Genomic DNA, 27,204 nt, shown 5'->3' on the forward strand with positions numbered 1-27,204 from the left:
TCCTGAGGGCCTGTAAAACCTTCTGCCTATCACAATCACAAAACCCTGAGTTCTGTGGCCTGTGCTGGTGAGACGGACGAGGAGGGCCCACAGTTTTGGTTTCATCAGACCTTCTTTTGGGAAATCTAATCCACCCACCAACACCTACCATTCAATGTAGCAGTCCTCACCAGCAATAAAAGCTGGCCACTGCAGGAAGCCAGCTGAAGAACATGGCACTTATACTCTGCTTTTCTGGTTCACCCGCAATCATCTGGCTTTAGGCAAACATGAAAAAGTCACAACCGTTTGTGTTCCAGTCTGGTTCGCCATGGTATTTCCATCCCAGTGTAATTTTATGCATCAGCACAAACCTGGAGTGACACAGGAGTTATTTCAGCCCTGGCTATTTAAAGTTTCACAGAGATGAGCTGTTACAGTAGGTCTGTTTACATGAGAAGAGGGACATTGTGATTTACAGCTCATGACAGAATTTGGAAAGGCCAGCTGCTTTCACTCTGTATTACACTATCGCTGGCTCTAGCATGAACCTGACCCATCAGTTTTGGAAATCCCTCTGTTTCTACATGAGGCTATTTTCACATCTTGCTAATCATGTGCAGCAACAGCTACTGCCTCTGTCACCAAATCCAGATGTATCAACTCCAGGCTTCCCTCCTGCTTATTCAGCATTGTCACTGAGCTATGCCCTGCATGGTGTGGAGTCGTGCTGTCATACTACGCTACTCTGAGCTTCTTGGCTCAAGCTTTCAGTGGACTAGAAGCAACTTTACGCTTGCTCCATCTCTACAGTGGAAAAAAAGAATGGGAACAGTGCAGCAATAGCAGCTGAGCAGTAGCAGCTGCAATCCTAATACCTGTGAGGATTCCTGGAGAGATAAAGCAAGTATAAGGAAGGGGAGGAAAAAAGTAGGAGCTCCTTTAATGGAATTATCTTTTGATACACAGATGCACAGAAGCTGAAGGATGCTCAGCCTGACATGTTGACATTACCAAAGTATCTGCCAAAGGACAGTGAATACCATTATCTCTGTCTGCTGTGCTAGGTTTTGTCCTTAGCAGCACCAATATAAACTCCCCAAGACTTAGGCCAGTTTTCAGAAATAGAAACCCGAAGTTGGAGCTACATTTAGACACTGGCATCAAATGGTGAGTGGCAGCTCTTGCAGGCTCAGAACTTTTCACAGTTAACCCACCCATGTCTCAACATAAACTTAGCTGCTCAGGTCTGTGCTTCTAGTCCTAAAATTCTTGTGAGGTGAATCCACTTTCACCACACCCCAAATCTCAACCATGCCTTCTCATTAGCTTCTGATTCAGTAACCTGCCAACTAGCCAATTCCATCAGAGCCTGCTATTACCTCTTACTGTGATTTCAACTGCTGAGCAGATTAACATTCAGAGGACACATACAATAAACATTTTGCTTCATTACTTCTAACGAATAAATAAAATGGATTCTAGAAGTCCTCCCAACCTCTTCCTCATACTTTATTGGTTTTGATGTACTAAGCCACAGTGTCCCAACCATGGCATATTTCTCTTACATTCCGCTTACTTCACCGTGAAATGACTCAATTCAGCCAAGAAGATTTGAAATACACACTAAAGGCAGTGTAAAACAGCACCCTTACCAAGTGTGAAAAAAGAAATATAGTTCATAAACAGAGTAGAAAGCATATTTAAAACAACTTCTAATGAACTCCAGAGGCAGCAGAGCTTGAACCAGACAACATATCCCTGACATCAGCATCAGCTTTCAAAAAAACCACATTGTCCACAGGTCATATATTTCACTGCATCTCTGAAGAAATGCTAAATCAATAAAATAGCTAAAGGTTGCCAATGAATCAGGCAGTGTTCTATAAAAAGCCAAGCATTATTGCTGCGGGGCAACTTAAGAGCTGAAGAAATATTTGCAAGGAAAAGGCCATCCCTCCCACTGGAGCCCATTCATATTCAGCTGTTTGACACATTCCAGCGGACACCAGTGAGCCGTACCAGGAGCTGGAGTCATGTTGGCCTGCTGGCTCTGCTGCAGCAGCTTTTCTTGATGATGTGGGGTTTCTTACACACTGTCAGTTTGAGCGTTCCCCCTCCCTGAGCCTGGATATTAGCACCCTTATGAAAACTCAAGCTTGCATTGGCAACACATTCACCAATTAATGTGTGTGTTACCTTGGCACCCTTATATCCAGATTGCACATTTCATACTCAGCCTTCAGAGGACCACAGAATTACCCATACCTGGAAATTGTGAAATCAGAGCTGGGAACCTTCTAACAATTCACAGTACATCATTGGTTTCGTTGTTTCTGTATACACCACAGGATACAAGCCATCTTCTTGATGAGGGGAATACACAGAGGAGAATAAAAAATATTAGGTGAAAGCAAGTTTGGTATTCTACTACAAACCCAGAAACTAAGCTTATTGGTGTCATAGACTACTTTTGGTTTTTGTTTCCTTCATGTGCTGACATCCATCTTATGGAGTCCTTAGAAAATCAGACTATCATACTCTAAGTTTTCATAGAAGTAAAAATAAAGATCTGTGTCCATTTTCTGAACTCATGTAGAACACTTTGATCTTTTTAGGCTATCAATTTTAAAAGAGGGGAAAGCAGTCTAAAGGCCAAATCAGTGTTGATGGGGAGGCTAAGAACTACTGGAACTAAGATTATCTTAATTTCATGCAAAAGCTAGGACTAGAACTTTTATCTCTCAGTGTAAACATTCTAAAAAGTGCTCTCTTTTCAGTCATGGGAACATAGAATTTCTGCAGTGGTTTCAGAAAATAATAATCCATTCCAGAAGTATATATTATATATATCATGTCTTGGTGACACGGTTCTCTATTCTGCTTTCCTGTTGCTAAAAATAAAGGTTTTTCACAACCATACTTTCAATATGCATTTAATATTTACATATAGGCTGTTTTTGACAAAACAGGGCTTTTGGATAAGCTTCAGTGAGCACTGTGTTCAGCTCCATTACCTACAGTATCACAGCCCTCTGCAGATATATCCTCCCACTGTTACCACCAACACTGACACAAAAAAGGGGTCTTGTCCTCCTCACAGTCACTCTCCTGAAAGCTTCACAGTTGGAAAAGGCCAATCTCACCTACATTTCATTACTCACCTCAAAGAATTTGGAAGTGCAAGGCAATGTCAGAGAGAATTTTGGATTTATGCATGTTTTACTCATAAATGTTTTTCAGGTTTGGCCCTACATCTATACCTCTCTTCCTCTACATGCTTCCATGCTAGATTGACTTCTCACAGGCACTTAGCAATGGCAAAGACAACATTTTCAAGCAGATGACTTTGTGGGTGACCAAATGCTCACCAGCTAAATACACATCAAAATTGTTTTCCTTATTTTTTAGGAAGGCAGCCCAGAAAGACTTATGGATTCCAAAATGTTTACCACTATGTGTATTTCAATATTGTGCTTGCTGGCAGATGGTGATTAAAAACTTCTTTTCAGCTACCAGTTCTGTGGAACACTTACTTAGAATACATCAGTTTGTTCTTTCTCCTGTGATAGACCCACTGTATCCTCAGAATGTATGGGTTACAAATATTTTCCATTTCTTCATACCTTTCTGATGTCAGACTCTGAGATACTGGGCAATGAGAAGCAATGTCAGACAGTATATGCCTAATTAGTCTCCTTGTAAATTCAGCAGGCATTTCCATTTATCGTTGCTGTGATTTTTATCCCCTTGAAATTATCTGTTTGATCCCAATTGCTTTTTATTATTTTCCTGAGAAGAGCATTTTTCTTGTAATAATTTAAAATGTATTTCTGCAAAACACTTGTCCTTTTAGCCCTAATATTAAAAAAAATAAATTCTCTGCTGCACAGTATTTTTTGTCATTATGCTGTATTCCTTTTCTACAACACTGATTTCTTTTTCATATTCAAACCTGACACAAGTGGTATAAGTGGGTGGGATGATGAGCAAAATTCAGTCTATGTATCTTCAAGCACAGAAAGATTAAACCAAAAATTAATTAGGCCTAAGTAAAGCTGTACTGCAGGAATGACAAAGCAGAGCATCTCAAATGCTGAATATGTTTCTTACAAGTGAACATTTACAGATGCAGAGGGTACAGATACAGATCTTTTCCACAAATTCTGATTCACAGAATGTCATTAACAACACCAACTCACTAAGTTTAACAAAGATAGGTGTTCTTGTAAAATTCTCATCAAATGTAACATTTATATCCTTTACCCATACAAATCTTTGGTATTAACACAATAACTATTCCCACAAAATAACTGCAGATTAGTTTGCATTGTTCAGCATTTATCAGGCTCTAAAATGAGCAGAGAATATACCTAGAGTGAGATATTTACCCCTCCAAATCTCTGTGGAGTGAATCTTGTGGGTTTTATTGTGGTAGAAGGAGAAATCTATGGTAAGCACCTTTAGTATTGTATTTTAGATGAGCAATATACATATGTACAAACTCCTAACATCAGGGTGAATCTTGCCACTGATTTCCAAAGCTGTTAGGCAAACCCTAAAAAGTGCACTGAACATATTCCCATTTCTTTCTCATGAGTGCAAATAATGCTGGGCACAGCATGACTCCCCCTGCTCGGGTGTTAAATGGAGGCTGGAAAAAGCAGATGGCTTTTTGTTATTGGGATGCTGAGGGTACCACAGGGAAAAGACAGTTAAGGATCTAACTAAATCAACATTTCTGCAGTAAAAAAAAATGAGCCAGTGGTAGAATGTGTGTAACTTTTATAGCATTATTTGTGTTTCTTTAGGCTTGGGATATGGTATTGTAGTGGTATCACCTCTCTGGCTGAAGTGTGTCAAATCTTAAGCGTACAGGTGCTGAAAGAAACAGACTGTTTAAAAAGATATATGAATGGTGAAATCTTTTAACAGTTGATGACTATGCCTACAAGACCTTTTCAGAAGATATATTATGGCATGTATCTCCATCTTTTTCTCCCCATACTATTCAAAATGTTAAAACTGTCTCTGATTATGATTTGTGTCTGAGCTAAGGATACAGACTCTGATCAGCTACAGCTGCTTTATCATACTTCTCAGTAGGTATAAACTGAGATATTTCTACTGTATTTCTCAGGTTGTGGTTTGCTCTTTTCACCTCCACAAGAACATTGGCTTTGCAGTTGGTGACTTGGAAACCTGCTCTGGTATCAGGATCAAGGAAAACAGTTCACAATTTCCAACCACCAAGGACTGTCAAACTTGGGACCCTACTCCAGGAATGAACTGCCCAAGCTCACACACTGCTCTACTGGACAGGCCACTCAAGGCTTGGCTACACTGGACTCTCCCATTAGCTCCTTCTGACACGAGCATAAAGAATTAAGTGCTCCAGTACGTTCAGTCAAGCAAGGTCACAAAGAAGAAAATTAGTGTCACAGTACATTTGATCTGGTGTCAGCAAGGTTCATTTTCAGTAGAGGTTGTGTCAGTAGGGCTCAGGTTATTGAACTCTTCCAGCCACTCCTCTTGTCTGATTAATTTTGCTTATTATTTGATAGCTTTCAGGTGTGGTGGAGCTTGCTGAAATCCTCTGGCCACCGTGGAGTAGAATAATGCACTGTAATTTTGCCATTTCATTTTAAATCTCAGCTGAAAAACAGCTGTTCCCCAAGTCTATAATTTGCTGTGGCTGACTACTCCTTCTACTGTTATTTATCCAGGTAGCTATATTATTTAACTCTGTGAAGCACATTGGAATATAGCTTACCTGGGGAACACTAGTAAGTAGAGAATGAAGTGGGACTCTTAAATCAGATTTCACTGATGGCTTTGAAGAGCTCCTAAAAATTCTCACCTGGTGCTTCCCAATATAGTCATTCTTTATACATCTATTCCATGATATGACATGAAAGGAATTTTTGGCTTCAGTCCTTCTACTTTCTGACTCCAGCAGCTCCTGAAAATCTTTCAGATCAAAGAACCGATGGCAGTTTGTCATCTTTGCAATGATGCATTTTTAAAGGGTATGGCTGGTGCAAGAAGTTACATGTACCTTTTCTGCATCAGTGCATTTTTCTAATTAAGTAAGATTCCCTGTTTCTGCAGGCTCGACTGGTCAGATAATGGAGTGCAGAGAGATTTGTCCTGAGCTGAATGCTGCAACAGGGACAAAATTAATGCTGGGAGAAAAATGACATGAGAGGTAAAATTAAGTGGAATGATTGCAGTGCAACTATATAATTCACTTCTAAATTGTTAGAAAAATTACAAAAGTGTTAATCTTTTAGCAATTAATGTGCCAGATTAATCCCCAGTTTTTACAGTCCATTAGAATCTAATAGAAAAGTGGAAAAAAACTTGTGAAGAACCTTTCTTTAAGCAAGCTGCAGAACTTGGTTGAAAATTATATCCTTACTACACAGCACCACAGGATTTTTTATTCTTAGAGTATAAAAAAAAGGATACACTTTATAATGACATTCTGTTTTTGCAAGGCTTTCATATTTAGGGATTTCTAGCCAACCCATTCCTGCCTTGTGGAGATGGGATCTTTATTTGGATCCTGCCTGCTGGGTAACATACAACTAATTCTGTCACTGTCTGCAATGTTTTCCTTTTCATCCTTCAGATACCTGGTCAATTCAAATTGAAAATGAGCCCAGGACTGTCACTTATTACATGCTTTTACAGTAACAAGGCAAGCGGTGTGCTCATTGCAACTTGTTCTTTAGTTAATTTTCAGCAGGGATAAAAAAAAAAAAAAAAAAAAAAAAAAAAAAAAAAAAGAGAAATGTGAAAAACTGTCTTTGTTTGACTTACTTCAGCAGTGTGGGCTCATGATGAGTAAACTGACAGAGGAGTAGGTCTTGGGCAAAGAGATGCAGAGTAACCAGTGGCCATAGAATCCCACAAGAGTGCTACAGAAAGGCAGGATTTCAAAGAGCTGTACATGCCCATGTGATAGCAGAGCTTCTGATCAACCACGGGGATCAGTAGCTTCTCAGATATGTAGCTAGACACAGATTTAAAGACCTTCTAAGGAGCAAAGGGTCTTACTTAAATATTCTTTGTGGGAAGGGAAAATGCAAATGAATGAGTCACAGCTTCAGTTAACATCAAGTGCACTCTAATGGCCAGCTTCATTCAGGCTGATTCATCGTGTAAAGCTACATGTACCCCTGCAGAATGTATAACTAGGGATTTACTAGTGCAGTCACCCAGCTTGCACAGTTCCTTTGCTGGTTCAGGACATGAAAGTACTCTCAGCCCATGGCTGCCATGACACACCAAGATTCAGGGTTTATACTTACACAGGGCAGCACTGCATCCCCAAAAAGTCCTGTTTAGAAAGATATGGTCATGATGGATAACTAATAAAGGTAGTCTGAAAAAATAAGCCTCTTTGCAAGAGTCATAGAACAGTGAAATGCAGTGAAAGAGAACATAATCTACATAGAGAAAGGTTCTCATTTAAAAATGTATAGAATTAATCAATACATCTCTGATCCTGTTATCTCCTTCTAGTAAGGCTTTGGCATTGAGAGGCAAGGACCTTACTCTGACACTGTTATTAGACTATTTCCTCTTAGCAATAAACCAATTATTTTGGATTAATGATTAACAAAATTCAAAGTATTGAAAGCCATAAGATTTCCATTTACTAGTTACTGTATTAAGACCAATGATTGTGTGCAGTTGAAATTGAACAAATCTTTCAAAAGAAAATGTTGGATTCTGATTTTCTACATTAGAAATTTTCAAGAACCCAACGCTATTCTACATAAATGATTTCCAGTGATTAATTATCCTCCTTGTTAGAAAAGCATACCTTATTTCTCTGAATCTCAGTATCCACAATCATGAATAACTACTACAAAACTCTCTTTTTTTGGATCATTCCAGGACCAAAAATAAAGCTAGAAAAACAACTGATATCTGGTACTGGACAAAAGAGATCCCCACACAGCTTATAACTTGTACTTATATCTAATGTCTGAAGTGGAGATCTGAAATCAGTTGCTACAATCTTTTTCTTTCAGGAAGGAAGATATTTTTTTGCTCTAAGGAGCAAAACAATGACTGAAAACCTCAGGTTTGATTTTATTTTTTACCAGCAATTACTCACTAAATGGGACAAAGATGAACACAACACTTGAGTACCAATGAAGGGCTAACAAGTAAAAGTGTGCAGATCCACCACAAAGAGAAGGCTTGATTCAAGGGATGGGGACAGATGGGAATGGATTTTGAGTATGCTACTTTTGAGGAATGCTCTTATGAGCCAAAACACAACACTAAGAAGCAATGTGCATGTGTATATTACATCACATTGCAACAGTTTGCAGAGCTATTCAATCAAATTATCTGCCAATTTTAATTCCCAGCATAGACTGCAGCAAAGATATGCAAGCTTCCACCAGTTGATACCATAGCCCATCTTCTAGAAACAAACAGAAATGTAAATGTTTTCAGGTACTGCATTAACACTGAAAATTACCATCCTACCTTTCACCAGACTTAAAATTCTTGAGCATTATTTGTGTTTCTGGTTTTAAAATCTGAAAAAACAAAAGAACTTTCCTTAGGAGTAAAAGACATCCATGGAGAAAGATAAATCTGAGAAAAAGAATGCTCAATGGTGAGCTAAAAACTTCCCTGTTCATCCTTGGCTGATGCTATAGTAATAGGGAATATTGAGTGTGTTGGAAAACTGCAAGGTTCACGTCCCCTTTGCTGAACCTCTTCTCAGTCAATGGCCAGCTAAAGGGATTCTGTCATTCCTTCATTAACACTGGTGACAATCACCTTCTGCTTTAGATGAAAAGGACACAGGGGTGTGTTAAGGAGAAAAAAGCCATTTGGATCAGGTTTCCAAATCAAGAAATTCATAAAAATCACTGATTTTATCCCAGGCAGGCATAGTATTCATAAACTCGAACACTCACATTTATTCATCCAGTTTCCTCATGGACTTCTCAAGGATTCACATGATAGAAAATCAGCAAGTAGTCACAATGAAATTTAATTTTAAGCCAATCATTGCTCCTCCTCAGCTCCTTCCCACTTACCAGCATTTTTAACCTGCTCAGACACTCAGAATTCAGAGCAATCTGTTTTAAAAAACATATTAATTCCTCTATTTCATATTGGAAAAAAGATGAGTTGTCAAGCACAATCAAAATAGTCTTCATTTTCCAGGAACAATAAAGCCAGCCTACCTAGGTTTGCATTGTTTTGCTTGTGTGAGATCCAGAGGGGCTGTCTTCCACCTTTGGCATGGAAATTCCAATACATTCTAAATTTTATTAACACATGAGACAGCAAGACATTGTTTGTGGCTAAATTCTGCTAAGATCTCTGCTGCTAGGCAACCTGCCTTAAGCACAGTGTGGATAAGGTCAGTCAAGTTTCTAGGTCAGCAGCATGTATTTTCTATGAGCAAAATTTGGTGGCAGACTTGATCTCACTCTTGAATCCAAGTTATCCCTTACTCTGCATCCCTCCCTGTCTTGTATTTGGTCAGCTCTTTACCAGCTCTGAAATACTGCAAGGATGAGGCATCTCCTCACACAGGCTGGTGCTCTGACCAACACAGGCATCTTGGGGAGGCCAGTTATTGACACACACTGCAGACCCTGGGCAGGTGCTGGGACAGGGACTTAGTAAAATTTGCTAAGTGCAAATAGAATGGCTGCACCTGCTACGAGATTGCACCTCTCACACTAGGTCGCATCTGAGGACAGGCTGGAGCCACTGCGAGCCAACAAAAAGCCTCTCTGCTTTTTCTGCAGCTCCCCAGAACCTCAGAATCTGCACGAATCCATAACTCAGTGCAGGGAACAAGTGCAGTGCCCCTGCCACAGCAGAGACACACTGGCAACAGAGAAATTAAGGCTCCAGCTAGCAAGAGTTGTAGGTCTGAATAGCTGGAATAGCATAAGAACCATGTCCTGCACCACATTAGGAAAAAAACCCAAACAGTTTCCAGTTTATATGTCATATTTTCCAAAACACATTTGTCCTGAAAATATGGATGGTTAAGAAAAATTGATTACCTGCCAAAATCACCCAAATTCTTCTTTATTTTGACACTGGATCTAGACAAACATTAAGTAATGAATACACAGCATATGAACATATATATGGTTGAATACTAATCCTTGCTACTGTGTGGCAAAGTTCATCAAGGAGAGTTTTGATCTAGCTTTAAAACACTGCAAGCAGTGAACTGTGTCTATGCATTTTAAATAGCCTGAATGCATAATAGAGTGATTTTTTTTCCATTATTTCTTACATGAAAGACAGGTGAGGGGAACACACATGTAATATACATGGTGTGGGGGGTTTTATCTCATGTCATATTATGCTATGAATAATATGTCTGAAGTTTTATTCAGAGTTTTGCCACTCCAAACAGAATTGTCATATTCATGTTTAAAATAAGTTTGGCCATTAAATCTTCAAATAAAAGCAAACCATTAGCTATCCTCACTATAAAGCTGCACCTGGTAGACATGCATATGAGAAGTGCTTCCTGAAAGACAATGGACCAAATGGAGATGGCCATGAAAGTGTTTCGCAAAACAAGAACAAAAAGTAATGTGCATAAAATCCCCATTTTGATGGTCAAAACAATCACTGTTACACTGGGGGTACCTGAAATCTTCATGAAGTCAAACAATACACTTTGAGCCAGTGACTATGTACTGTCTAAATTACATCATTCCAGGGCAGAGGGGTTTTTTTACTACCAGATGGTTGTTGCTCCAGTTGTGGTAGCCTAGCTATGTGCTGACATCTAGTGGGCCTTTACAGAATTAATACAGCCCAAACACTTATTAATTAGCAATAAAGAATAATAATCTTAGATTCGAAAATGTATTTTCTCGTTTTTCTTCCTTTTCCCCCACAGCTCACGGAATAGCATTCTAGATAACTGGATTTTAGTGATTATTAGGTTTTTCAATATTTGTTCAAGCTGATGTTTTCTAAAGCACTGTTCCCATTGACACCATGCTGCGTCCTTTGGGAAAATCCACCTGGAGGCATTTCTTGACTGACAATCACCATGTGTTTAAGCAGAGACTGTAAAATTGAAAAAGAAATAGAGGGGAGTGCAGTTCTGCATGTCTGGAGCCACAGTAGGATCTGCATTATACCTGATTTGATCAGAAGCTCCTTAAGCTATTCCTACTAAATTCAGATCAAAATTTGTCTTTAAGCAGTTGTTTACCTATTATTGTAAGTAAATGGCTACAAATACCCTTTAAATGATCATTTCGTTTACTACTCTCTTGAAAACACCTTACTATATTGTAGACATCAATGAATATTTATGAGATAACAGTTAAAACTCTACTTAGAAACCCACTTTCCGTAGTATTTACTCCATCTTCATTTCGCACATATTTCTGTTCATTTGCAAAACCATGCATGCAATGCACTCCTCACTCAGGATAACTAAACTAAGGAGAAACTACTAGAACCTTAACTACTGATTTCAAAGTAAACTGAAAGGGGAAACATGACCAGAAAATCAACTGCCTTTAGGAAGAACGGATTTGGGATACCAAAAACTCCTGCTTAGGTTTCAGCTGATTTTAGAGTCCCCACCAATGAGAAAGGCTTTTATTACTTGAGAAATAAGACATCTGGAGGTTTTACGTGGTGAGAGAACCCCAGTCGTATTCAAACCCTAAAAAGAAGGTCTATACCACCTCCAAGGGGTCCCTGAGGCTGTCTTTTAACCAGCTTTGATTTCCAGGACATAGTCTTTTAGGCTAAAGGAACAGGCTGTTCCAGAAGCCCCTAGGTCGCAGAAAGGGAGAGGAATGATATGCTGAACTAGCACTGAAGAGATTTATTCTGAAGGAAGAAAATGGAAAATACCCTCATAGCTGGCATATATGTGCTATCCCTGTTTCACACAATCACTGGGGCCCCTGACATGTATCCACCAGGGTCCCAACAACCCAGCATGGTCAGCTCCTCATGAACAGGTCATTACTTACCACTTGCATGACATTCATTTTGGGGGTATTACAATTCAAGTGGCTGCTCAGCTGGTACCCTATAAAGAGTCTTGCCACATAATGCTATTTTTCATTTTTCGCCTCAATGTAAGACCTGCTCGTGATTTATCAGCTGTAGCAAAGCACAAAGCCATAATTTTCTTTTATTGAACTCGCTCTGGGTAGCCATCACTCTGCAGAAATGCAGATGGTCATCTTATTCTTATTCTTAGCAACGGGATGAATGCCACAACTCTGCTGACAAAGACAGCAAAGCAGCCATTTATAATAGTAAGAGAAGCATTCAATTTAATATCTGTGTTAGCTGCACATAGTTAGGCTTTTTGGACACAATTGTTACAGGATCCTGCTCTGCTAATACTTCAGGACTTTACAGCATTTAAGCAAATTTGCATAGCATGTGTACTGGCATCCAGGTGCGACTTCTGTGCTTATGGCAAATGAAACTGAGCTATACCCCACTATATATATAGCTGGCCTCCAATTGAACTCTAATCATAATCAGGCTTTATGATGTGTATTTGAGATAGTGCAGTTTTGTATTTTGTCCGCCTCTTCCCTTACTTCAATTTTCAGGGGCATCCACACAGTGCAGATGAAATTCTGGTTCTGGATCAGAACCGACAAACTTGAGTGAATTAAATGCATTTAACTATTTCATTGTCAATGGAATTAAGGAGATGACTTGCAGCTTCCCTTTTGTTTCAGAAAATATGGATTTAGGGAATTTCTGGTGCCAGCGTGATACACAAAACACAGTTTCTCTGTTCTAGGGTGAAAAGAGTGGCAGTGAATTATTCACGGCAACTAGCGGAGTGCCCAGAGACTTGCCCTCTGATAACCAGCGAGTTTGTGGAGAACAAAAATATGGTGTTGAATATTAAACAGAAAGGGGCAGGTGTTTTCTAATAAGCACCCTGCTGGATCCTGCCAAAGGACCCCCATACAGACCTTAACAGCTGAATCCGGAATGTGCTTCATTTCATCACGGAACTGGCTATTGCCACAGCAACGACTCTTTACTAATAATTCAAAGAAACAAAACAGAGATGCAAGTCAAATCCAGAAATTAGAGTATTTAATCGTTTAGAATAAGGGGAGATTTACCTAGCATTTTCAGAGGATGGATTCAGAGCAAAAATTCATCCAACATCTGCTAATGCCACATTTTAGTATTGCCTCTTCAATCAGAGTAAATTATATAGCTTAAGTGTTCATATCACCAATTAATCTCTTCTGAATCAGATCTGCATATTAGTTGCTTGAAATAGGCTTAATATAGCCATAATTGTACGAAACATGAATACCATTTTTCATAATAATTAGGTAGTCACTTTACCCTTTTTCTCAATTTGTCTAAATGTTCATATTTACATTAGAAGTTAGCAGTTAATTTTATCTATATAACCCTTCTCAATTACTCTGTTAGTCTGTCAATAGAACCTTTATCTTAAGGCACCAAACCTGTGCAAAGTACAAGTACTCAATGTTCACTGTATCAATTTCCTAAGAGGTCCATTTGAGAGGATTGGAACTCTGCTCCAACAAGCACATGGCAAGGAAGCAGATATTTCCCACTTTGGAAAAGGCTCAGTGAGAGGAACCAGGCACACTGACCATCAGATCCTTTCCTCATAAGCTGAGAGCAGGCCAGGAGCTTGCTGTGAGAGGGCCATGGAGCCTTGCAGAGCAACTGCCTTGTGCCAAAACTACCCAAGGCATTGCAGAGCTCTTCCATAGCACAATCTGAGCATCTCATTTGCTACAAAGACCCCAAAAGTGACTAGGAGATAATTACTCTGACCTCTGCTTGTTGGACATTGATAGAGAGAGAGTTGATAGCAGCACCATGAACTGTCCTCATGTTTCATTTCTTGATGTGCTGAAAACCTTTGACTTGCTGCCAAAATTTAAGGTTGCTTTATGAGATAATCCCATGTAAGAAGTTCAGTTTCTATGCATCTTCCTGCCCTTCTGCTGGAGACAGGGGCATGATGTAGTTAGCTAAGAAAAGAAACACAAAAGCTTAAGGACTATGAATAATGATCTTGAATAAGTTCTTGCATTTGCAAAACAGAGATAATGCTATTTACCCTCATATTAAATTTATAAAATACTTCTCCCCTGCTGGAGTCCCTAAATCCCTTATTAGACCACCAAGAATTCTCTTATACATTTCCTGCTGGTTTTAATCGCCTACTCTCAATTTCAAGGATATTTTCCTAAAAAAAGAAACAACAAAAGCAAACAAACAAAAATCTGCATTTCAGAAACAAACACAGCAGCATTCAGGAAGAGCATGAGACTTGGCTTGCAATAATAACTTAAAAGATGCTCTAAATGCTTTATTAATCCATGGTGTTGACAGCTCAGAATGCCAAATTATCTGTGTTGCACTGAGCCATGAAACTATCCCATGAGATACTAAAGGCCACCTTGAGACAGCATTGAAGCCAAAGCTTTGATCCTCAAGGCTGACTTGAGTAAATCATTATTTTTAAACTCTTTAATCCCTCATGCATCCGTAGCACATAATTTTAGCAATGCATTTGACTTAAAGTTCTTATTACTTCAGAATTCAATCCAACTTCTACTGCAAATAAAGTCAGAGCTCCCAGGGGCTCCAAAGAGAAGAATTACTCCTGCTCTACTGACAATTCTCCATTGAACTGATGAGACGACAAAAACTGGATGTCATCAGGAACCGTCATTTTACATTCTTCAGGTCTTTTTTACTTTTTTACTGCATTTCAGCGCAGCATTTTCTGCAGAGGAGGAGCACAAGAATTAGAAATCCAGAGGTCTTTAATTTCAGTTCTTGCTCCCACACAGGATCATGAGATGACTGCTAGAAAATAACCACAGATATCACACTTAGTAGCAGACAGCACCTTCTATCAGATACACCAAGCTAACATTTGGGACCTTACCCACACTGCTAAATAAAGTTCAAGCTGTGTGGCATTGCCTCATCACTCTGAATAATGCTTGGCCAAGAGCTCCCCTTTTGGTCCTCTGTGGTTGCCCCATAGCCTGATTTCATAAACACTATTTAATTGTGTATTCTTCTCAATTCAGAGCATTTTAAATAATGCTATAGCAGTGTCACAACTCATCAAAACAACACTTTATCGCTACAAAATGCAGGCTATAGGTTGCATTGTCTGTGGTTTAACAGAAGTCTTGAAGGTGCAAAACATCTTAGGGAATCAGTAGGGAGAGGGGAAAACAAAACTGGTCCTGACAACACGAAACAGTGCCAGACTGCAAAACAAGCATTAGCAGCCCAAGGGTTCATTCCCTGTCCCTAATCTCTCCTGCAGTGAGACATAGCCCTGGATCCCTACACACTCCAGCTGCCCTGGCCATTCTGTAGGCTCCACTCTGTACAAGGCTGCCTCAGGCTGTCCCTTCCTGTAGGCATACGTCTTGTGCAGCCAAACGCAAGCTCAGTTTCTGCCTGTAATGCAATGATAATAACGTTTACTCAATTTCTCTCCATAAAGTTCACCTTATCAATGCCAATATACCGTTCATTGTATTGAAAAAATATATCTTCTTTGTGAATACATATCTTCAATAAAGAGAGCAAACAGAGAGATGTTTTATATCACTGCAATTGCAAGCTGTACCTGTGATTTAGGCAGTCATTTGCCAAGTGCTGTAAAACACACCCACTTCTGAAACTGCCCTATCTATTAACTGTCAGCTCAAAATCAAAGGCCAAAACGAGCTCCTGCTGGCAAAAATAATTAGTGCCCGAATATTGCTGCAGCATTCTGCTCTCTCTGCAGTTCCTGGAAGGACAGGTTGGAGAGGGAACAGGGGGTGCTCAGCCACAGGATAACCCCTCAAACAGAAGCTACCTATGGAAAGTATCACCAGCAAAGCTGAGAGGAGCTGTCTGTGCATGATCAGAAATCCTGCACACTTACTGCTTGGCTGATCTATGTATCTGTTAATTTTCATGGTGGTGGTGCTGCAACTCAGACATCATTCCAGTTGAAGGAAGCTTATTTTGTAAGATATGCAGTGTCCTGAAATAAAGCCTGTCACTGCTGTCTCAAGCTTACATCGCTACCAGGAGTCAGCGAATCTCAGTGAACTTGACAATGTCTTTGGAAAACAAATTTCTTGCTTCTCAGAAAAACATCACGCGCTGAGTGTGAAAAGGATGGATAATACAATCCCTTGCTTTGCCTGCTCTGCTCTTTTCAACTCACTAAGTCTTCAAAAATCTCCTTGCTGGAAAAAATGAGCTGAAATGTGGATGATCTGGTCCTGTTTACCAGAAGTATATAATTGCACATATGTGTCAGGGAACCTGCTTTCTAGATAGCATTTTTAAAAATCACAATCAGCTAAATGTTTTAGATTTTTGCTCTTGCTTTCAGGGGATGAAAAATACAGATTTAGGCAGAGAAAAAGAATAATTTAAAAATAGTCAAACTTTACTAGCTCAAAGCATCATTATTATTCAGGGAACACCGTTTTCATTTAGTACTGCACACATGGCAAGGGCAACAAATCCACTTAGATCAAGCAAGGGAAAGGGTGCTTTCACCTGCCATCCTGAAAAAAAAGATGAATACTTGTCCTCTGGGTTATGTCAGGCAGACATCAGCCCCTTAAAACAAACCTGTTTATATCAGGTGCAGAAAATTATAGTTCTTCTACTGCCACCACCACATAGTGGTGAAAAAATGACCCTCAATAGAGGGTCAACCAAGCATGCACTAATTTCTCAGTGAGCAGGTTGCTGTGCTTGCTTTTAGGTGTTTTAGATGCTGCATATCTCCCTGTTTACTTGAGAAGGACCTCATTTTTACCATAAGAGATACTTCAGTATAATTAAATGTTTTTCATGGACTGCCTGTCAGTTGCTCCCTCTGTCACTAACTTCTCCTTTGGAAAATGCACAAATCAGTGCTAACAAAAATTCTGACATCATTTCAATACATTGCAAACCTCCCTCCTTAGACATGTGTAGCTTAGCAGCACCTTTCAGTCTAGTTTTGCAACAGCAGGTTAAAAATATGACCTCTGAATCCCATTTGGTTGGCTAACAGACTGAGGGCTAAGAGGGAGACAAAAATCAGAGCTCTCCAGAAGTTTGACATGCTGAATTTCCATATTGGTGGTATTGAAAAGATAGAAATAGGAAGGTAAAGAAAATGTAGTGAGACTGTCATTTCCCAGCTAAAATGAGCCATAAAATAATTGTTAATGAAGAATTTCACTTCCTATGAATACAGAATTAGCAACTGTAATTCTTATGTGAGAATCAATTAAGATCAGAATAATAGTAGTAATATATAAGTTTATATGACAAAAGAATTATCTTCAGCAGTTCATTAATATTAAAAAGTGTCATTAATATTACTTTAGAAAATGTTCTTGACATGTTTGTAGGTATACATTTTTATGTTTTCTGTGTAGTTATAAGTCTTTAGCACTATAGAATCTGAGCACCTTACAACTTCCAAAGGAAGTCCGTTGTTTTTTACTTACTTTTCTTCAAGGATGGGGGAGTGTAAAGATCATGAAAAACAGTCCAAATGCTCTATATTTTGTCTATACCTTTGCATATTCACTGTAAACACAGTCCTCGTCTTCCTAACATAATAATGTCAATCAAAAGCTTTGTTATTTCACAAAAATAAATCCACAACCAACGACTGCTGAAGCCAACTGAGAGAAATAAACGTGGCTCTAGATTCTATTTCCACCTATAAACTCTGCCACTAACGCAGCAAAGAGCAAGCTGAGCATGACCCAGAAATGATCGTGCTATTTGTACAGGGAGGTGCTCACCAGTTAACACACAGCAGAAGCTTCATGCTCTGCATTCTGTGCAGCAAGGGGATGCTGCAACCTGCCATTCAAAACAGTCCTTGGAACTGCAGGCAGCTGTGGGATTTGGGGAAAGCAGTGAGGTTGTATAAGCCAGTTTATTAGCAAAGGCAAAGAAAAGAGTCTGTGCAATTACCTTAACAAACTATGGGCTCACACCTGTGTGAGGCCAACTGCAGCCACAAGCCAAATGGAGAGAATTGAAGGCTGGTGAGACATTTCTTCTGCTGTTGGAAAAATGTCAATGACTATCCAAGAGGCCTGAAGGAACAGGGCTGAATATCAACAAGAACAGGAAGACTAAGCTGGAAAGAAGTGGCAAAATTTCATAATGAAAAAGTATGAACATGGGCATCAGGGAAAGAGATTTATAAAATTTCTCTCCTTTTCTTTATCATCTCCATCATCCCTACTTCCCTCACAGTTTTGCTTATTTGAAATGCCTTCTCCCTCCAGTCATTGTCCTTCACCATTCTCTTAAAAATGCTTCAATCTTTTAAAGTCCACAGAATCTAACCTGAGCTAAGATGTTAAATATATGCATCTTGAAGATGAAAGAACAAGTGAGAAGGCAGAGACGGAATAAATTAAATAATGGGGAAAATTCTGGCCATGAAAGCAAAAGGTGGGTGAGCTTATCCCACTCTTAAAAACTCATGCACTTTTCCAGCGTCCTCTTTAATTCAGATTGCCTTTTGTGTCCGCTCTGCGCATATAATAAATTAAAAGATCACTCTAAAAATGTTGTCATCACTCCCATGAACCCTCTCAAATCTACAATAGCTTCTGCATTCTTTGTAGGATGCTGCTTAGAAAATAGATGTGCTACATCATGTTACATGGGAAATCTGAAAGATAGGGTGAATAGGGACATTCTTCACATTAATACATGGTCAGCTGAAACTAAGAAATGTACATGCAGAGATGCAAAAAAAAAATTTTGAAACATTGACTTTTGAATTTAAATCATTACAGGAAGGGATGTGAGACTGTAGATTTTCTCCACTGACTTGGATACATAGGTACATAAATCACACTGCTCTTTCAGAACCAACCCATTAAAAAATCAGACTTAGACTCACATATGCATCAACGTGCCTTATTCAGAGTCAATAAGTTATTTACTAATAGCACATTCTGAGGTGTGTGAACTCTACAATAGGCAATATACAGAAAAAGGGTAATATCCTTTTAAGCAGTCCATGAGCTCTTTAACAATCTCCACTCTTGCTCTGTGTCCAGAAGGCTCATGAGAGCAGCTGCACACAAGAGGAGCTAGTCTTCACCTGCTCTGTGTGATTAATAAATGCATTTAGTAGTTATTACTATAATTATCCATATAGGCAAAAAGCTGTTCTGTTTGTGCAAGTCCTTATCAGGATTATACATAAAAAGACAGTTAGATCATGCTAATATAGGAAAATATAGCTAGTATGACTAGTAATATATGATAAATTAATTCAATTTAATTATATTATAAAATTACATTATTTATATAATTGTATGATAAGCATATATTATATTGCAACTATGCCTATAAATAGAATATCACCCAGTTCCAGACATCAGTGTTTGCTTTGAGCTTCTCATGTTTGCTTGGAAAGGACATTCCTGAGGCTGCTTTAAACAACAATCTCAATTTTGCTTCTTGCTCTTCGGACTCCTCATAGACCTTTGAATCTCGAGCAGACCACAGGATTCCACACTCTGAGAAGATTTAACACTTATAGTTAAAAGGCACCTCAAAATAAACTGGACTTTCTGCTTAATTATAGTGCAGCATGGATGAATAATTCTGCACACCACGCAAGTACAGACAAGTATAGTGGAATATGTTGTCATCTTTTAACTACAAAATAATAATATAATGGAGGATGGTCAAGTCTCTAGTTCTTTTTTAGATGGATGGAAACAAAGTAAGGCATCTTTCTACACACAGGAGAAACACATCCTGCAGAACACCGTGTAGGTATTCTGTAGCTTGCACTAGAAGTGCATTGATATAACATGAGTAAATGTGACAATTGTGGTCAGAGTGCCTTTAGGTGAGTAGATAGAGAAGAAAAGCAAAGCTGGGGTTTTAATGGTGTTTGTGGCATCTTGGAAGCCCATTCTGCAAACTGCGTATTTGAACTTGAACTTCCAAAGCTTTATAAGTGCACTTCTCATGTCAAAGCAAGGGATGACCTGTAACAAAAAACATTCAGAAGATATTTATACACCCACTTGCAACATGCACAGATAAAACTGATATAAATATAATACAGTGTTTAAGATTCCAATACACACATATCTCAAAATTGAGTTGTGTAGAAAAGAGACATATGGATAAGAGCATAATCTCTTTCAAATGACATAAATTCTTACATTGGAATGAAAACATGGCATGCTGTCTGTGCTAGATACTAAATTAATTTTATTTTTTATATACAGAAATATTTCATAACTTTGCTAATTTAAAAGGTTTCTGCCTTTCCAAGTTTCTCAGTTATTAAAGTAAATCAATTACTTATGAAAGGTTGTACATTGCCAAAACTGTTCACACAGGACCTAGGACTGTGTTGTTTATTATATTAAGCATCAACCATTTTTATATAGGCCTGGATGGCCTGAAAATAACAATGCCTGGGGCTAGATCTGATTTAGAGAGCATCTTCACAAGCTGGGATATATCTATGGTGCATCCTGGCAGTAGGTCTGAGTCTGCAGTAGAGGGGGAGACCACACTTACTTGGCCCTCTCTTTTCCTATGGAGGTAGCTGGTGCAGCAGAGATTCCAGCCCTGAGCTGGTACAGATGTTTGATCAGCAGAGTAAAACACACTGCCCCAACAGCTATTGCACATCTCTTCCAAGGAAGAATTGGCTAGCCTCATGGAAATATCTCACAACCTCCACAAATCCAACACCCCACAAACCCAGCAGCCCTATACTGCAGGTTTTGGACAGGAAGCATCAAAATACACAAGGAATTTTAAGCATGTGAACTAATGAGACCTATGTATAGCTCTCCTCTGGGTGAAATATCAGAAAGATACTTACAGTGTATCAAAAACTTCCCAAACTTTCTCATGGAAATTTTGGCATAGAGACACTAACATAAGAGAGTTGTTCAAACTCCAGCTATGTTCATCTTTCAGCTGCTTTGTTCACAGTTTTCACAAAACTCTTAGTTATATTAGCATTTCTTTTTTATTATTAATTTGATTGACACCATATCAGTCACTATCAGACAACAAAAAATTACAGTCTCTATTGCTAGAGACTGGCAGGAGCCATCCTTTCACTGGCTTTAATATGAATGTCTCAAGTTATTCTGTACAACACCAAATACTTCCTTAGACCCCAAACTGTTCACCAAAGATGCATTTGGAATCACAGAGAAAACTGCAGCTGCTTCTGAAACAGAAGATACATTACCATGGTAGGAATCACAATACAGACAATGCTGAAAGAAAGAGAAAAAAAGAAGCCAGTAGGGTTAAATTAAAAGTTCAGTCCAAACACTGCTTAGCAGTGTGAATACAATTGTCAGTCAGAAAAGGAGCATAATTTCCAACACTGTCAGTCATTTACCACAGAAAACTACAAAGTTGCGTTTTGAACTGGTCAGAGCCCAGGAGACTTCACATGAAATGAAAAGCAGAATGAAGAAATGCCAAGGAGGCAGCGAACTGTTTAAAGATCTTTCTGTTCAAGGAAAGGGGAAAAAAAGGCAGATTGAGAGATATTTAAAGGTAAAAATAAGAAAAAAACAGAAAATAAACATAATTTTAAATAATTTCTTATGTGGAAACATTCCAAGTGGCCTTGTGCACATAGTAATCTCATAAGTGCTGTCAAATAATGCTCACCAGTCAAAGCACTTTCCCAAGTTTTATTGCAATTCCTTAAATTTTATAGAGGCAGTTAAAAGGGATGTGAAGCAAAGGCAGCATTCTCTTAGCCTTTTATGATAGACCTCACAAATTGCTTTATTCTAAGGAAATAGCTATACCCGTTTCCTACTGTGTACAATAATGGTGCTTAGGAAATAGTTACTTGAGTAAAATCAATTGTAAACCAGTATTCTTTTTATTTTATATCTGAATTGAACTTCAAAGATACTGCCAGCATTAAATCCTCAACAGTTCTTGGCCATGTAGAAAATTAGTAATGGGTAGGAGTATCATGGAGTAATGGGTAGGAGTAGCTGTTTTACTTCTAGAATTACTGCAAAAGACTTAGTAAGACTGGGAAACAAAAAATAAATTCTAAGGGAAATAGCTATTTAATCCAGAAATATAATCAGAGATAGAGCTTGGGGTTTAGATGAATGATTCAAGATTTAGTCTTTCTTTATACTTAGCTAGCTATTAGAAAGAAAAATGCTTCTGGAATGCCTTTACAGAACATAAAATCAAAGCACAGGTGAACAGCAAATCCAAACAAAAGGAGGAAGTGTTTGCTATTCAGATCTGCATCTCTGTGAGGAAGAGGCACTCGCTATTCCAGGATGTGTGTGTCAGATGAATGTTAATCTGCCTTGTTAAGATACCTGGCCAGGTTTTCTTACATGTGACCCAAATAATACGGCTCTAATTTGCAGATGCAGCACCGTGTGCAGGCATTCAGTCAAGGATTTCTAGAAGGTCACACAAAAAGATGCCAACTTCTGCAGAACCTTAGCAAGAAGGGGATGCCTAACTCAACCAGGTGCCTTGGCAGACCCAGACTGGGGCAGAGGCAACCCTGAATGCTGATGTTTCAGTTGTACATGGCAACAAAATATTTGAAAGGACACGTTTGAAAAAAAGTTAGCCTTTTAAACTTTTGCCTTAATTTCTTCTGCAATCATTCAACAGCTACCTAATTTGCCATAAAAAAGACGCATCTGTCCTCATGAATATTTTTTTTTTTAATTGAGGTTTTTATCTAGATAGAACTTTTCATCTCAGAAACAGAGTAAATTTCTCATTTCTAGCAGTGATATTGATTCCAGGACACGGGAATAGAAAGAACAGCTGCACCATGCTGGATCTCTGCCACATCATCAACATTGCCACTGGCCAGTACCACTCTGCCTAGACCTGAGTGTAAGAAAATAAATATTTACCCACAATACTGCCCCAGCTTCCTGCAATTTATTGAGGCAGATGTAAGAATTTTCTTTAGGCAGCCTTGCTTAAGTTTTCTTTCATGAATCTATCAACTGCTCTATAAAACCTTAACATTTTTCAGTATCTTGTGTTGATAGCTTTCTTGGCTGAATTACCCATTATATTCAGAAATGCTTCTTTTTGCTGTGAAACTAACACCTAATTTCATTTCAGGTCTCTATGTTTTGCACTGGAAAGGATAATGAACTCTACTCACCTTCTTTATGTCAAGCTTCAGGGACTTCTAGCTTGTTGTCCCTTAGCCAGCTTTTCTCCAGACTAAACAGTGTTAGCATACTTAACTTCATATTATGGAAATTTTTCAATACCCATGATTATCTTTGTTATTCATCTCACTAACTTTTTAAGCTATTTTACATTTTATTTGAGACAGGGGAACCAGAATTGTTTAAAGCATTCAAGATCCAAGCCTAATGTGGATTTATACAGTGGTATAATAGCATTTCCTTAAAATTGTGAAGACAGCTTGCTTTCATCATATCAAAATATAGAGATAAAGCATCCAACTTAGAATTCAGTATCTGTAAATAGATTTAGACAATATTCTTAAATATCCTTGCTGTCCTTAGGGCAATCTTATTTTCATATATATCCAAGAGAACCTACAAATCACTCCAATCCAATAACTAACAGAGAATGACCTGCATTACTTCCTGGTTTTTTCATAAGGCAAGAATCCCGGTCCTTCTGCTGACATCCATATTGTAGTTGCTGCTATTTTTTTCAAATTATTAAGTAATGAGACAAAGCAATGATCAGCACATTAGAAGAACCATAAAATCAGGCAGAAGACAGTAATAACTCGTTCTTCACTCAGCCAGTGCTGAGGTCCAGTGTGGGACTGGCATGGAACAACTGCTTCTCCTGTCAAGGAAAGTCAGTCAAGCTGATCAAAGACTACAAGGTCCAAGAGTAAATTTCCCTTGCAAAGCCCTGCACCCAACAGGTGGCAAAAAAAAAATGTGTTTCAGTTCTCATTTTAGTTCTTTCAGGTATTTGCATAACAGAAACAAATGTCATAGAGCTGTTCTAGCCTGGGCTCTGTAGCAGCTCTGGCAAATGGCAGAGCAGGTAATGCTCCACACTGAGGTGCTCTTGCTGTGACATTCCTCATGAAAACCTGATGGAAGTTGTTACATCTGCTCTATCAAGCCTGGCAGCAGCAGACTACATCTTCCACTTTGGAGGTTGTAAAGGTGTTATTAGGTTGAATGGAGTATTTCATTTCATAAGCAAAAGATGTTTGTGGTAATACACTGAATCATAATGCAGCTTCTCTTCCATGCATCCCTTCCTCACAGCAAACTGCTGAGTTCTGTGTTGACAGGCCTCTTCAGACTGAAACTTTAACATCATTCTTCAGTTATCAAGCCCTCAGCAAACCATAGAAGGAATAATCAAAAGCCTTAAGGCTTTGTGCTGGAGGGAGAAGACAAAAGAGCTGCACTAAAATACACATACAGATGGTGTTCACACATTTATAGCACATCCAAACTGAGGTTGTCAACTGGTCTGCAAGATACAAAACCAGACTGTGATATTCCAGGTTGCAAGGTCACCCAACAAATACCCTGGGAACTCAGGGTGTCCCTGAGTACCCTGGGTACTCCTCAACACTGGAGAAAATCAAAGGGAAAATTAGCCAGCATTTCTCAGCTTTTGTGAGCTGTTCAAAATTGTTTTATGGAGGGACATACATCATTCCTTCTTGTAAAGAATATCTATGGTACCAATTTCCTACCAACACTATACAAACTGAGACAAGAAGCAAATACCTGGAACTAGATATATATTACTTGGCTGAGCTGACTATGTGCAATAAAACTGGACTGAATCCCAAGAGTATTTTAGTTATTGTGTATACACCACCTTTAACCACTTCTCAGTCCTTCTTCCAATAATTTAATATAAGTTTAAAGATTTGTGGGTCTTAAAAGAAATACAAAAAGTTAAAATTAAACCAAACACTATGAGAATGTTTTCTAGAGAAAGAATAGTCAGGATATCTATCAGGATGTTCTTAGTCAGATGTCTAACAAATAAGGATTTATTTTTGGATGAAGCCCTGCACTGGAACTGAGAATGCTTACTTTAATCAGCAGCACAGCCATCAGCTTCTTGCATGACCTAGGGCCAGTCAGTAAACTACCCTTTTATTCAATTCTTGTCAGTGAAGACAATAATAGCTGATTTTTCCTACTTGTGTTTATTTAGCAAGCCATTTGAGGCAGAGACCCTTTCCACCCTCATATATATAACACACCTATTGCAGAAGAACTCTGATCATTTGTGCTGCTGTAATAGGAGTAATTGTACATATTCTTTCCTCCAGGTATTCCCCTGTTCTTTGAAAGTAAACTCCTGGATCTACAGGATCACTATGTAGTCGCCAGTAGAGGCAGGGTAAAACTGTGTACAAAGGAAGAAGCCCTGAGGCAATATGAGTATTGAGGAACATTCACGGTGTATATGACTGAAGCACATCTTGGCAAGATATTCCAGTTCATTTAAGCACCGCATTAGCCTTGATTAACAGTCAACTTTTGCTATCAAATACCACCTATTTAATTAAGTTACCCTGTAAATTACCCATAATAAGAAATGTTGTGGCTTAGATACAAGATGTAGCAGCTGTAGAGAAAGACTCTCTTAGACTGGTGATTGCAGTGTGAAGGCTTGATGTGTGAAGATACCACAGTTACGTGGTGGCCTTTATATTATTTTTATGCATTAAAAACAGAAAGCAGGTCCTAAAATTTACCTGCTGTTTAAATTACTGTTCTTGCCCTATAGTATTTCCTTTTCCCAAAATATAGTCAAGAAATGCCTTCAGGGGTACTTTTTAGATCCTAAACAAAATTTAAGAAAATGTTATTCTGAATGGTAACTACTATAAAATATACTCTTGTCTGTCAACACAAAGGAGCAGAGAAAATTATTCAAGAAACTGACCTATCACTGTCTTCTCTATCTAGAAAATGAGATAAATGTGACCAAATGTCTTAGACAAAAGACTGGGAAGTAAAGGAAAATGGATTCTTAAAATATATAGGCATGATTCTGACTCAATTTCCTTTAACTTTCCCCTCCCCTCTCAGTAAGGCTGATCCCCTTCAAATCTCTGAAAATCATGTGGTCAAGCAGTTTAAAATCCTGTCATCTATATTTAGAGTGTTCAAAAAATTTCCTGTATAGACTTTCTGTTGTCATCAGCACAAACGTGTGCTCTGGAATGTTACTGCAATGTCAATTGAAATTAATAAAGAAAAAAGAAAGGTGAAGTAAAAAAAAAAGAAAAAAATAACATTTTAAACTATGTAAAATATGGTATGATTTAATCTTATCAAAAGTTTGCAAGACTTTCATGAGCATTTTTTCCTTGACTCACAAAAAAAAAGTATTTTGGTTAACACAAAAGACTGAAATTAAAATACACCTGACAGGACGTCAGAGATTTCATGTTTGTCAAGTATAGGATATATTATTGACAATTGACCTTTTATATTTATATTTTAATGATCTCTAGTTGTGCTGATTCATTTTAGAATCCTAGAAAACTGCACTTGCAACAAATCTTTTTCCTTGGGAATTATCACTAGCTGATACTGAAACTTGTATCCAAACAGTTTTGTTCCATTGCTTCAGTGGAGTTTCAACCTATGTTTGTGATTGACTCTTTTGTCAGAATTTATGTAACCTAAAAATTGGATCTAAAAAGTGTGATATCACACCATATTTTTCCGAAACTATTCCTAAAATAACCCTTCACTAGGATATTCTATGTGATGAGAGTTTATGATACTATTTTAGATTGTAAGTTGTGAAATGAACTTCAGCATCCAAGCATTGCTTCTATATCCCATAAAGGGCAATGTTTGGAATATGAACAAAATTATGGTCTGTCACTACAAAATGACATTGTGTTATCAAGTAATATCTGGTAAGATGAAACAGTTGGAAGGGGATCTAAACACTTTTGATATTCATCCAAAGTGAAGAAAATCATATCTGTTCTGACTGGTTGAAAATTGTTTTGAGCAATTTATCAGACTATCAATGTCAAAGTTAGTGTTGTGAAGTACAGATTGAGACAGTAATTTTGGTCTCAAAGACAAACTTTCATTCCAGCTATAAGAAAATATAATATTAACACACATTGTTGTAATTTAGACAGCT

The sequence above is a fragment of the Geospiza fortis genome, unplaced genomic scaffold, assembly GCF_000277835.1.
Source record: "Geospiza fortis unplaced genomic scaffold, GeoFor_1.0 scaffold231, whole genome shotgun sequence".
NCBI classification, from domain to species: domain Eukaryota; kingdom Metazoa; phylum Chordata; class Aves; order Passeriformes; family Thraupidae; genus Geospiza; species Geospiza fortis.